The 11,730-nt window shown below is 40.5% G+C and overlaps 1 protein-coding gene across 1 annotated transcript in view; it reads right to left on the bottom strand.

Moving 5' to 3' along the window:
- GRAP2 (GRB2 related adaptor protein 2) overlaps positions 1-11,347 on the bottom strand; it is a 61,437-nt gene extending 50,090 nt beyond the window's left edge. Inside the window, exon 1 of the mRNA XM_029205013.1 lies at positions 11,147-11,347. The gene's annotated coding sequence lies outside the window, so the exon portion shown is untranslated. The remainder of the gene's footprint in view (positions 1-11,146) is intronic.
- Between the last annotated feature and the right edge of the window lie 383 nt (positions 11,348-11,730).

The following is an 11,730-nucleotide window of genomic DNA, read 5'->3' as shown; positions in this document are numbered from 1 at the left end:
TTTTTTTTTTTTTTTTTTTGCGGTACGTGGGCCTCTCACTGCTGTGGCCTCTCCCATTGCGGAGCACAGGCTCTGGACGCACAGGCTCAGCGGCCATGGCTCACGGGCCCAGCCGCTCCGCGGCATTTGGGATCTTCCTGGACCGGGGCACGAACCCGTGTCCCCTGCATCGGCAGGCGGACTCCCAACCACTGCGCCACCAGGGAAGCCCCTAAGTCCACTTCTTACTGGATCCACCTGAAATCCACCCGTGTCTTCCTATGCTAACACCCAAAATCCTTTCTTGCTTTCCAGGTCTAACGTGATTTTGAGATCACACCTAACCTCCAGTCCAGGACTGAAGCTTTGTCTCTTTCCAGCCCCTCCCTCCCCCTACCCCAGCTCAGACATGGTGTCCAATCTCTGAACCCCAACCCTGCTACCTAAAGCTGGCAGTCTGTGCACAGAGCACTGGTTACAATCTCCCTGAGATCTCTCCTCTCACCTGTGGCTGGATTCTCTACTTCACTGCCCCCCAGGCGCCCACCGTCATGACTCAGGCCACTGCCTATCCGTTTGCTCTTCACTTGGCCACGTGATGACCTGCCCCATGGCTTCATTCTCCTGCCTTCTGCTGTGAGCCGTTGCACATCTGAGTCCCTCTCTGCAAACCACATACCTCTGCAACAGGCATCGTCAACCTCGTTGCCATTGACACGTGGGGCTGGTTCAATCTTTATTGTGTATTGGGGCGGGAGGCGTCCTGTGCATTATAAGGTCCTTAGCAGCGTTGCTGGCTCCCACTCACCAGATGACAGTGGTAGCCCCTGTCCCCCACCTCCAAACTGTGACAACCAAATACGTCTCCAGGCATTGCCCAATGTCCCTGATGGAGAGGGGGTTTCAAAATTATCCCCGGTTGAGAATTCTTGCTCTGCAAGAACCCAGAAAGGCAAGAGCATTTTAAAACCAGTTATAGATACTTTGAGAAATAGCTGGATGTATCTAGAATATTTAAATGCAGATTAAAAAATTTAACTAACAAATCTAAACTATTAATAAACACCAAATGGAGTTTTGTAAGTTTTGTATTACGACACAAGGGGTAAAGTGGGTAAAGTGGGGTTATGGTGGGTAAAGTGGGGTGAAATCCCTTCACCCTAGATCCGCTCTCCTCACATCTTATTGTGCAGAAGAATCACAAGAGGACTTTTTTAAAAGTTCAGATTCTGATTCAGTAGGTTTTAGGCAGGGTCTGAGATACTCAGTCCTAACAGGCTCCCAGATGATACCAATATCATTGGTCCCCGGACCTCACATTGAGTAGCAAGGCCCTAGATCAAAATCACTACTGAGAGGTGGGGGAGGGGCTATTTGAATCTTAATGATTACAAGGTCATAAAAGCAAGATTCAAATTTGCATTCGGAGGACAGACTATAAAAGTGTGACTGTTCCCTGCACTCCTCTATAATGAATAAAACTGTTCTCAGAGATGTGTTTTGAAATGTGACATTTCTATTAGCTTGAAATTATAAATATTATACAAGCTACCTGCAAAAACCTGTGGACTGCTAAATTAGCTTGGCAAGACTTTGAAAGGTTTCCAAAACTCTGATGGAAATCTAAATTCAAGGTCTTTGTAGTCCTTGTTTTAGGGAGGAAGAGACTAGGGGTGAGGTTGGGCCTGGGGGAGGGGATGGAGAGAGGAGAATCATTTTAAACAGGGCCTTGCAAAGAAACAGATTCATAGAACTTCCTCAAATTACAAATAATCGTGTGCTGAAATTATACTGACACCACATGAAGTTACTGCAACCCCAAATCAGATACCTCAATTATAGCTATAAAACAGTTGCAAAAATGAATGCTATTTACTGTAATGTATAGCGATCAGGGTAATCAAATCTTCTGAAGGCTGTCAAAAGCCTAATATAAAAACTTCCTCCTCTCATATAATACTGCCTCTGAGTAACTTTGACTTGGAGTTTTGCAGACATCTGACTCACTGTTGCATACCCTTGGGAAGGAAAGGGCTATTCACATTTGTTCCTAGTTTACAGTTAGAAAGATTGGGGCTCACTAGTTTCTCTAAAGATGTAGATAATAAAGTCCTGACACTTGAGGTCTCTTCCAGGCCAGTGTTGAGACTATCTATGCCCTCCTGCCAGCAGATAAGTGTTCACCTTGGGGAGGGAGAACTAATATCCTAGCTCTGAGATGTATTGATGGGTTGTTAACAATTTGATCAAGTGTAATAGAGCTAAATGTCTCTACATTTAAAACTCTGTGTTTTCTTTTCTTTCTTTCTTTTTTTTTTTTAAGAAAATCAATAATGTAAGTACAGAATAAGGATGAACTGGCTCAAGAGTAGTGCATGGGAACTCATGGGTATGAGTTGACCACAATTTCAGTATGTTCATAGTCAGCAGTGTGACTGACATGAGTGCCAAAAAGGCTAATGCAATCTCGGGCCATATTAATAGAAGTATAGGGTATAGATCAAGGGAGGCAACTACCCCATGGGATTCCGCATTTGTCAGACCACTCCTGGAGAGCTCTGTCCCATCCTGAGCACCATGGTTTAGGAGGGGCCTTACGTTGGAGTCCATTGGAGGTGAACACTTAAAATGATGAGAGCGTGTAAAACCACGTCATAGGAGGAATAGTTAAAAGAACAAAGGATATTTATGCTTGGAAAAGAAGACTTAGGGGGACATGATAAGAAGTGAAGGAAAAACAGGTTATCTGGGAAAAGAGCTTGAGGTACAGTTTCCAGTGGCACAAATTTAATATCTGGATCCCCAAGGAAAAAAATTCACAAGAGCCTTCTCTACTCTTTGTCACTTGCAAAATAAACAGATCTTCAGCAAAGAAGACTCTATTCCTCCTATGATATCCTTGAAGCATGCCAATTTGTGGATAGCTTTATGCCCCTTTGCCAAGCCATCTCTATCTGCCTGCAGACGCACCTCCTTCAGGAAGCCTTCCCTACAAAACCCGGCCTTGGGCCACTTACCCTATCTCCTGGGTGTTTGCCCTGCGGTAGCGTTTGCTTTTGTTTGTCCTAGTTTCCCTAAGAGCTTGTTAGCTCCTTAGGGAAAAGGACCCTGTTTTCTTTTTGTTTTTATTACCCTAAATGTTCTCAGTACCTCTGGGTACTATGAATTAGGGACTGAGGGGATGTCTGCTGACGGTAGCCAAAAGATGAATTAGAGTCACCAGACAGGTAATTTTTTTTATAGTGTCTACATGACAGAGCATGACAGCATGCTCTCTTGATGATAAGAACACCTAATTGACCCTTCACTTTATGGAGTAGTATGAGCTGACAAAGTTGGCTGTTACTAAATCTTACTTTCCACTACATCTTGCATTTTAAAATCAAAGTGGTGTGTCCATGTCACTATTTAAGAGCCCCATCTTCCTTGTGTCAGGTCTTGGGAATTACTCTCCAGCTAGGAGAGTATTTGACTTCACACGTCCTCTTTCTTCGTTTATCTGGATATTTACAGGGTACCTAGTGTCAAGCCACAGCGTCACACAGTATCTGGTTTGTAAAATGAATGAGTCGTCTATTTAATAATATTGGTCTAAGAAATTCCACAAACGAGTTTAAATGAGAAAGCACCATGTTATGCATTTTAAAAATGAGAGATTGCACATTTATGTTATGTCAAAGATATAATAAACATGCTTTGGGGGTAGCAATGCACGACTCTTCTTAAGTCTCCTGTGTAGTGGGTTAAAGAATGGTATCGTTTCACTCAAGGACAGAGGCATGAACGGGGCGCTCTGAGTCATCCACGAAGCTGAGAATAGAACCCAGAACACAGGAGCTAAGTTCATGCTCTGTCACTCTCACCACTGGACAGTATTACCTCCTGAAGTCCAATGACCTGACACGGTACAGAGCAAATTGTACACTTCTCTTCAAGAAGGTGAGAGAACTCCACTCGCCAGCCTAACGTTCAGTTAGAGGATACAGCAAGCAAAAAGACAGGGCTCCCAATTTTCTATCGTCGGCTGTTAATCATAGAGACCGACACCTTCCTGGTTACTGAGGTAGCTAGCCTGTCTGTGCTAATAGCACTTGGCTCGGATGATTCAAACGGCCAGCAGCAGGGTGGCTCCTGTGATGCGTAGGGCACCTTTAGTTCTAAGTTTCCAGCGTTTGACAACCGATATTATAAAACCTTGGTTTACTGACATACGGAGCATGAGAATTTTCTGCTTGTTTTATCTTCCTGGAGAGACCCAAAATTAAACTGGGGTTATATCATGGATTTTGTATACTTGGCAACATGCACTGCAGACGCTTTTTATAAAACTGAAACAGAGGCTAACATACAAAATTGTCCTAATTATACTGACCCAAAGATTCTACAAATACCCCCAAAGGAAAGGGCTTGGTCATGTCCTTTCTTGTCTCAGGGCGTCTGTGTTCGGTGCTGTTGGCTCTCTCATGACTCTCCGATTTCCAAGCACATTTCAAGGACATTAAAGGAAATAACTGCTAATGACGAAAAATCAGGTGGAAGATTTGCGTCCTTCAAGAGAAATAACGTTTTTAGAAGGATAAGGTCTATCAGCCCCAAATAAGTCCATCAGCATTCTTTATTTCCATATTATACTCTGAACTACCCAAGAAGAATCATAAAATATCATGGTACGTCTGTCGGATGCAGAGCACAGAGTTAGAGCAAAATTGCTGGGAGACAGCCAGCCCTGCAGGAAAATGAGGCAACCAGCAGAACGACACACCAGCAGCCCACAAAAGCACTGTCCATGTTGATAGTTTCTAGCAGGATCTGGACGTTGAAAAGGAACCCTTCTAAACTGGACGCCAGCTCTAATGACCTACAGGGCAGGGTGAAAAGTCTTGCCATCTATCACAGAGAAAAGTCATTTCCCTCTGCTCAGACTACGGCGGAGGGGGGAATTAGGAAGTTTGCAACAGAGGATGGAAGGGGCTTCAGGGAACATGTGATCTAACCTCTCACTCGACTGAGAAGGAAACTGAGGCCCAGAGAGGCTACAGTGTCATGTTCAAGGTCACGCAGGTAGTTTCCAGTAGAGCCAGAATTCAGATTTCCAGAACCCCCATCAAGGGTTCCTGTGTCTCCAGAATGCTGTGCCCAGATCAGAGTAGTAGAAGGAGCCCTGGGCTACAATTTCACAGCCTAGGTACTAAGTCTTGGCAGACGTTAGCAAAATTACCTTTAGCAAGTCACTTAAACTCGCGAGCTTTGCTTTTCCCACTCTGCAACATGAGAGGCCAAATATGTGGTCTGTCTGCCTCAAAGATCACAGGCAGATCAAATGAGATAATGTGTGAAAATGCTTTTTAAAGCCTTTATAAGGCTGAGGGTTAAAAAAAAAAAAACTCTTCAGATAAAGGCTGCTTTTCCTTCTGAGAATATATGGATGGACTCTTGGAGGGGGAGGAAGGAGATGGTCCACTGGAAATTCTGTGTAAAGGTGTGTGTGGATGAATGCTGGACGTATTTTTTACCCCTGAGGAGAGTTTCTGTAGCTTCCATCAGCTTCCTAAGTGTGTCTCTGAAACTACTGTTCACCTCTAGCTTCACCACCGCCAGCAAGAACCTCTGTGCTATGGATATCAACACATTTATGATCAACCTAAAACGTTGATATAATGTATTAAAATATGATTTAATGTATGGCTGGGATCTTCCTGCTGGCTTTACTAATTCAACAATTCACATTTTTAGAATATAAATCCGTTTGGGGGAGGGGAGCTAATCTGACCTCACACTTTGCTCTGTAAACTGCTAAAAATCTATCACTTATAAAATGATGATGAAAATTCAAATTATAAATCAACCAGGTTTTTTTCTCCTAGTGTACTTCCTTAGTAATATTTCCTACTTATTTAAAGACTTTTCTTTAAAGTCATATTTAACAAGAGAAGTATCTACTTATTATTTACTGAGTTCCTACTGAGTTTCCAGCAGTTTGTTTCCAGTATTTTCCCATAAAGCACTGGACAATAGACACAAATCATAAACCATTTGGAGGCTGCTACATTAAGCTTGTGGTTCTGGAAGGCTGAGAGGTGTGGAGAAAAACAAATGAAAAAGTATTATCCATGACCAGTTGATCAATTAGCCTGCTTTTCATTAAAAAACATAAAAAGGCAGAACCAATTTAGCAATGACTATGTTGGAAATGCATAAAAACGTTATTAATGTTGGACTTTTTTTCTCACTTATTTTTAGTTCTCTTTAGAAAATTATACTTGAGAGCTCTCTGTAACGGCAATAGAAAGAGTGAATAAGACAGCACTGGAACCATTTTTTAATGCTAATGAAGGGGTAGGGACCAATACCTGGTTTGTGAGGCCTTTTCTGTATACAGTTATGTGTTTCCAAAGCCATAGACTGACTTATGGAATATCTGAGTGAGTGAGATAACCAACCAGGAACGTTACCTACTAACAAGACCCATCCATCGTCCCATAAAGAAATCCAGTGTGGTCTTTTATAAATCTGACAATGGCTATAGCCTTGTGTTTTAGTGGTAAAATCTTACACAGTACAGTAATGTGAAAAATAAGAGGTTTTTTTTCCCCCTTGACTATATCAAAATATCACCTTCTGCCCCAGGGCTCTGAGATCTCATAACTCCCCTCTTGTATTATTCCTTTCAGGTTTTTTTCCTTCCTCTTCCTTTATAGTTTTATATTTTTCAATCCTAGCATTATCTCTGATGCTTAAAGGTTCTTATACATCGCCTTGAGCTATAGAAGTGCAATAAGCATACTCACCTGTGTTTATTTAATAGAGTGCTAATATCAGATGAACCAAATCTAAAATACATTTTCGTAGCAACGCTTCCAGATTTTCAGTAACTTAAAATAACTTAAAACTTGGGTGGTGATAGGATGGGGTGGGGGTGGGAGGCTATAACTGATTTTCTTTCAGTTCCAATTGTGTTCCTTCCCATCCCATGTGCCAGGAGTCTTCAAGAGAATGCTCTGGAATCAGACCGCCTGGGTTCAAATCCAGGCTCTACCACATACAAGTTAGGTGACCTTGTGCAAGTTACTGAACCTCTCTGTACCTCAATTTCCTCACTTACAAAAGAAGGGTGATATTAGCCCTTGTTTCATTGTGCCGTTAGGAGAAGCAAATGAGTTAATACCTGTAAAGTGCTTGGCAAATAATAATAACAGACACTGTTTTAGAAAATTTATGTATAACAGAGAAAGACAAATATCATATGATATCACTCACACGTGGAACCTAATTTTAAAAAATGATGCAAAGGAACTTATTTACAAAACAGAAACAGACTCGCAAATTTCAAAAACAAACTTACGGTTACCCAAGGGGAAACATGGCGGGGGGGAGGAATAAATTAGGAGTTTGAGATTAAGATACACACTCTACTATATATAAAATAGGACCTAATGTACAGCACAGGAAACTCTACTTAATATTCTGTAATAACCTATATGGGAAAAGAATTTGAAAAAAATGAATATATGTATATGTATAACTGAATCACTTTGCTGTACACCTGAAACTAACACAACAGTGTAAATCAACTATACTCCAATAAAATCAAACAAAAAACAAACAAAAACCTATACGTGTATAAATTATTTAATCTTCAACACAATATGATGAGATAGGTACCAATATCACTCTCATTTTATAGCTTAAGAAACTAAGGCACAGAAAGACTAAGTAACTTGTCCCTATTGGCCTAGTTAGCAACGGAAGGATTGGCCTCAAACCTAGACCATCTGGCTCCACAGCAGCACTCAGTAAATGTTACTTATTACTATCAACATCATCATTACCATCGACATCGTCATCATCCTTGTTATCACCTGAACTTAGACACTCAATGAATATCTGTCGTTGCTGTGGGTAATAATGAATGTGTATGTCTAATGCTTCTTCAAAGTGTACTAAAATGTGGATGACCCCCAATGGAATAGTTGAGTTAGGCAAGGGTTCTAAAGACTCACTAAAGCTAGTGAGTGAGGTTTGTTAGGAAGTAGGATATTACCACAATGCCTAAGTGTGATCCTGTCAGATCACTTGTTAATTGCAAAGGGATCCCTGGATTGAGATGACGACCTTGAGCCACAATCAAACTGAGTGTCACAAATAGAGGGACAATCTGGCACTGTCTCCTGATGAGATGCAGTATGGAGCACCCTGTAAAATACGTTCATTTGAAATCTAATCAGTGCTTCAGTTCTAACTTGGAGTTTACAGGGAAATACAGGGGATAGAAGAACAAATTAAATGACACCATGAGACAACAACAAATCCAGGAGGTAGGACATTCTACAAGATAATGCCTAACCTTTTCAAAAATATCCAATGTTGAATAAAAAGACATAAAACCCTAATGCAAAAATGTATTTTTCTTTTTAAAAATTAGATCCTAGTTTTATGGACAATATTTGGGGGATAATGGTTAAGGTTAGATATGGTCTAGATATTAGATGATATTAATGAATTACTGTTCATCTTCTTAGGTATAATGATTGCATTGTGGTTACGTAGGAGAATGTTCTTATTCTTAGATGTTTACTGAATTATTTAGGGGTGAAGTATCATTTTGTCTCTAACTTACAAGTAGTTCAGAAAGAAATACATATAGGTAGAACAAATATGCCGAAAAGTTAGCAATCGTTGAAACTAGGAGGTAAGTATAGAGGTATTCACTGTACAAATATTTCATCTTTTCTTTCTGTTTGGACATGTTATTCACTTTCTTCGTAAGATGTATGTCTTATATCTTCTTTGGAGGGCATGTAAGACTTTAATCTTCACGTACTTAGTAATAGTTTCTTTTAATTCTCCAAAATGTTTGCTGTGAATGCATATTTTTTTAAAAACCTGTTTTTTTTTAAAAAATTATTTACTGAATTCCTATTGGCTCAAGCTTATTGAAACCAATAATATTAACATTGTTGAAGAGAACTCAGTGCCTAGCACAAGGCCTGACACATAGTAAATGCACAATAAATGTTAATAAATGTTCATTTGTTAAATGAGGCTATATTTTCCTAAGAATTCTAAAGAGGCAAAAAAAAAAAAAAGACATGCACACACACACACACACACACACACACAGAGGGCTGTGCTGTTCCTTTACAAATCGAGATATGGTGGGCAAGTACTTGAGATGGACAGATGGGGGTCAGTCAACGCCATCCTTTGATTCAAATAGCTTAGGTCATAAAGATTCTTGACCAAGTTTTGAGTTTGTTTTATGAGGGCACAAAAATGAAGCCTGTCCCTAGGACTAATCCAGCAGCAACTCTTGCTTGTTTAAGAAATCCTGATGGAATCACACTTAATGACACATTTTTGAACAATTGTAGACTTTTCTTGAGCCAGGAAAAGAAGCAAGTTCTGCTAGAGTGCAGGCGTGAGCCCTACAAATCGCCAATACCCGCAGGTGTTGTTCTCTGAGAATCAATAAGTATGTGGGAACTAGGCCATTTTCAGCCCCTCCAGAAGGCAAGGGCTCTGAAAGAGATGGCTTCAGGCAGTAAGTGAGATATATTTCATATAAGAAGTGGGAAGAAAATGATCAAGGTTCAAAGAGATAACTGATACTGATATTACCCTGTATTTTCACAGCGCCTTTTTCCTAAGCCATTTCATATCTATGTTAACTCATTTATTCTTACAATATCCCTATGAAATAGACGTAGAACAATTGAAATTTTGAAAAAAGATAAGGGATTTTCATCAGGGCCCAAGATATAGAAGATATTCAAAAGGATATTATATTAGCAATGGAGATACTTCTTCATTTTGAACAAATCGATCACCTCCTTCCCCTCTGCTTCCGTAAAGTCATTTTAAAAAGATGAAATCTATTACAATGTAGGGAGAATCAGATTACAGTTTACTACATGGGAGACACTCCAAGTTCAATTTAAAAAGATAGTTTTATTCAATGATATAAGGCTGTCTCCCTTTACCAGAAAAATCCCTAAATTTCTCCAAAAGGGTGCAAATCAATTTTTAAAACTTGAAATTTAAATACACTTAGATGGTTCTCAATTTACACAGTGCCCTTTATTTAATAATGGATCCTTTTGTAAAGAGGATCACTTTAAAATTATTTTAAAAATGTGAAGTTTTATAAACAATACTGGGTTGTTAAAGCAGGGTACACTTATACTGAATGTTCTTTCTGAAACCAAAAGGAAGGAAAAAAAAAAAGAGGACCCACTAAAGAACAAGTAAGTCTATGATAGATGTAGTTGTAGAGGATGAAAGGTTTTTCACCCTGAGGTTTCCCACCCTCAGATGACAGGACATGAGCACATGTAATCTTTCCTATTGGAGTTTTAGATCCTAAACATTTTCCCACCTCTTAATTCCTCTGGGGGTGTATATTTTCAGTAATGTGCAGATGAAGTTACATATACTTTATTAACAATTCCAGGTATGTAAAAATGATAGTTTTAAATTGGCTCAAACTTTGGTGCGTGTATTCAATCCTCAGGTTTGAGGGCGGGTGGGGCAGAGAGTGTCAGAGAGTTGTGTTCAGGTTCAGTGCCTGAACTGGAGACCGTCTTAGGGACACAGTGTTAACTGTTAATAAAGAGACAAAGACAGACAACACTCTCTCAAAACCTATTTCAACGTAGTTTTCTTTTTGTAAAGGAACCCAAACTGGTGTGATTTGTAAAGGCACCATAAATACTAACAGAAGTAGAAATGCAAGCCCCAAGAGAAATCCTGACCACGCAGTACTGGTATTCATTCATTGCTGCTCCGCCTTTCACCTGCTGCCCGCCCCCCCCCCCCAACCCAATTTGGAATAAATGCTGACACTGGTGAAGTGGAATTTCACCTCTGTAATCCCAGGATCCAAAGTCTTTTCCTGAGATGGTTCAGAAGCCAATTAGTGGAGTCTTTTTGTGTAACCGGCTGGGTAAGGAGCAGCCTAGTTCATTCGCTAGAAGTCGAATCCTATCACCACAAACACTGTTACAGAAAAAGATGTAGAGACCTTTGGTGATGAACCGAAAATTAAAACCAATATTTACAGAGCCCATGGGATTCATTTAATTAGGTTGACTCCTAGAGAACATTGTGCAAATAATAAAACTATCCAAGATCTCTAGAGCGTGTGGACTGATGGTGTATAATAACATACCTTTCAGAAGAGAAGGGGTTGAGTCTATGCCTTTGACACCGAGTTATTAGAATCCTTTCTTGCAACAAGGAAGATGAATTCCAACATCAAAATGTCTGCATTTCAGAGTACAGATCCACCTTGTGCTGTCTTCCAAGTACCACACTAACCCAGGGCACAGGCTCGCAGATCCATTGAGTGCCTCCTCCTCCCCGGCTTCTTCTTCCCTCCCTCAAACTACCCCCAGCCGGCCCTGCAGTCTGTGTGCAAACCACACAGGAACTAGCAGATACAGGGCTCCAGAGAGTTGGGTGTGAGCCTTAGGTTATGTGGTTTTGTCTTCTTGCTGCTGGAGTAGAACTAAAACGCAGGAGGTTCACTGAAACACTTTTGCTTCCTTATGCTTGGTTTCAGTTTTAACAAGTTTGCCCCGAATGATTATGTTCACATAAGAAAATTTCTAATCCTAGAGATGGTCCGTCAGCAAGATCCTGCTGGTCTTAAGGAAAATGCATTTTCTGAGTCTATCCAAGCATCCAGAGGAACATTAGGACTTCTTAGTGGAACGTTGTTAATACCATCCTGGATCACTCACAATGTTAAAA

The sequence above is a fragment of the Monodon monoceros genome, unplaced genomic scaffold, assembly GCF_005190385.1.
Source record: "Monodon monoceros isolate NGI ecotype Baffin Bay Population unplaced genomic scaffold, NGI_Narwhal_1 Super_Scaffold_6, whole genome shotgun sequence".
Taxonomy (NCBI): Eukaryota; Metazoa; Chordata; class Mammalia; order Artiodactyla; family Monodontidae; genus Monodon; species Monodon monoceros.
Note: the sequence above shows the minus strand (reverse complement) of the source record. Positions and strands in the feature narration are given on the sequence as shown.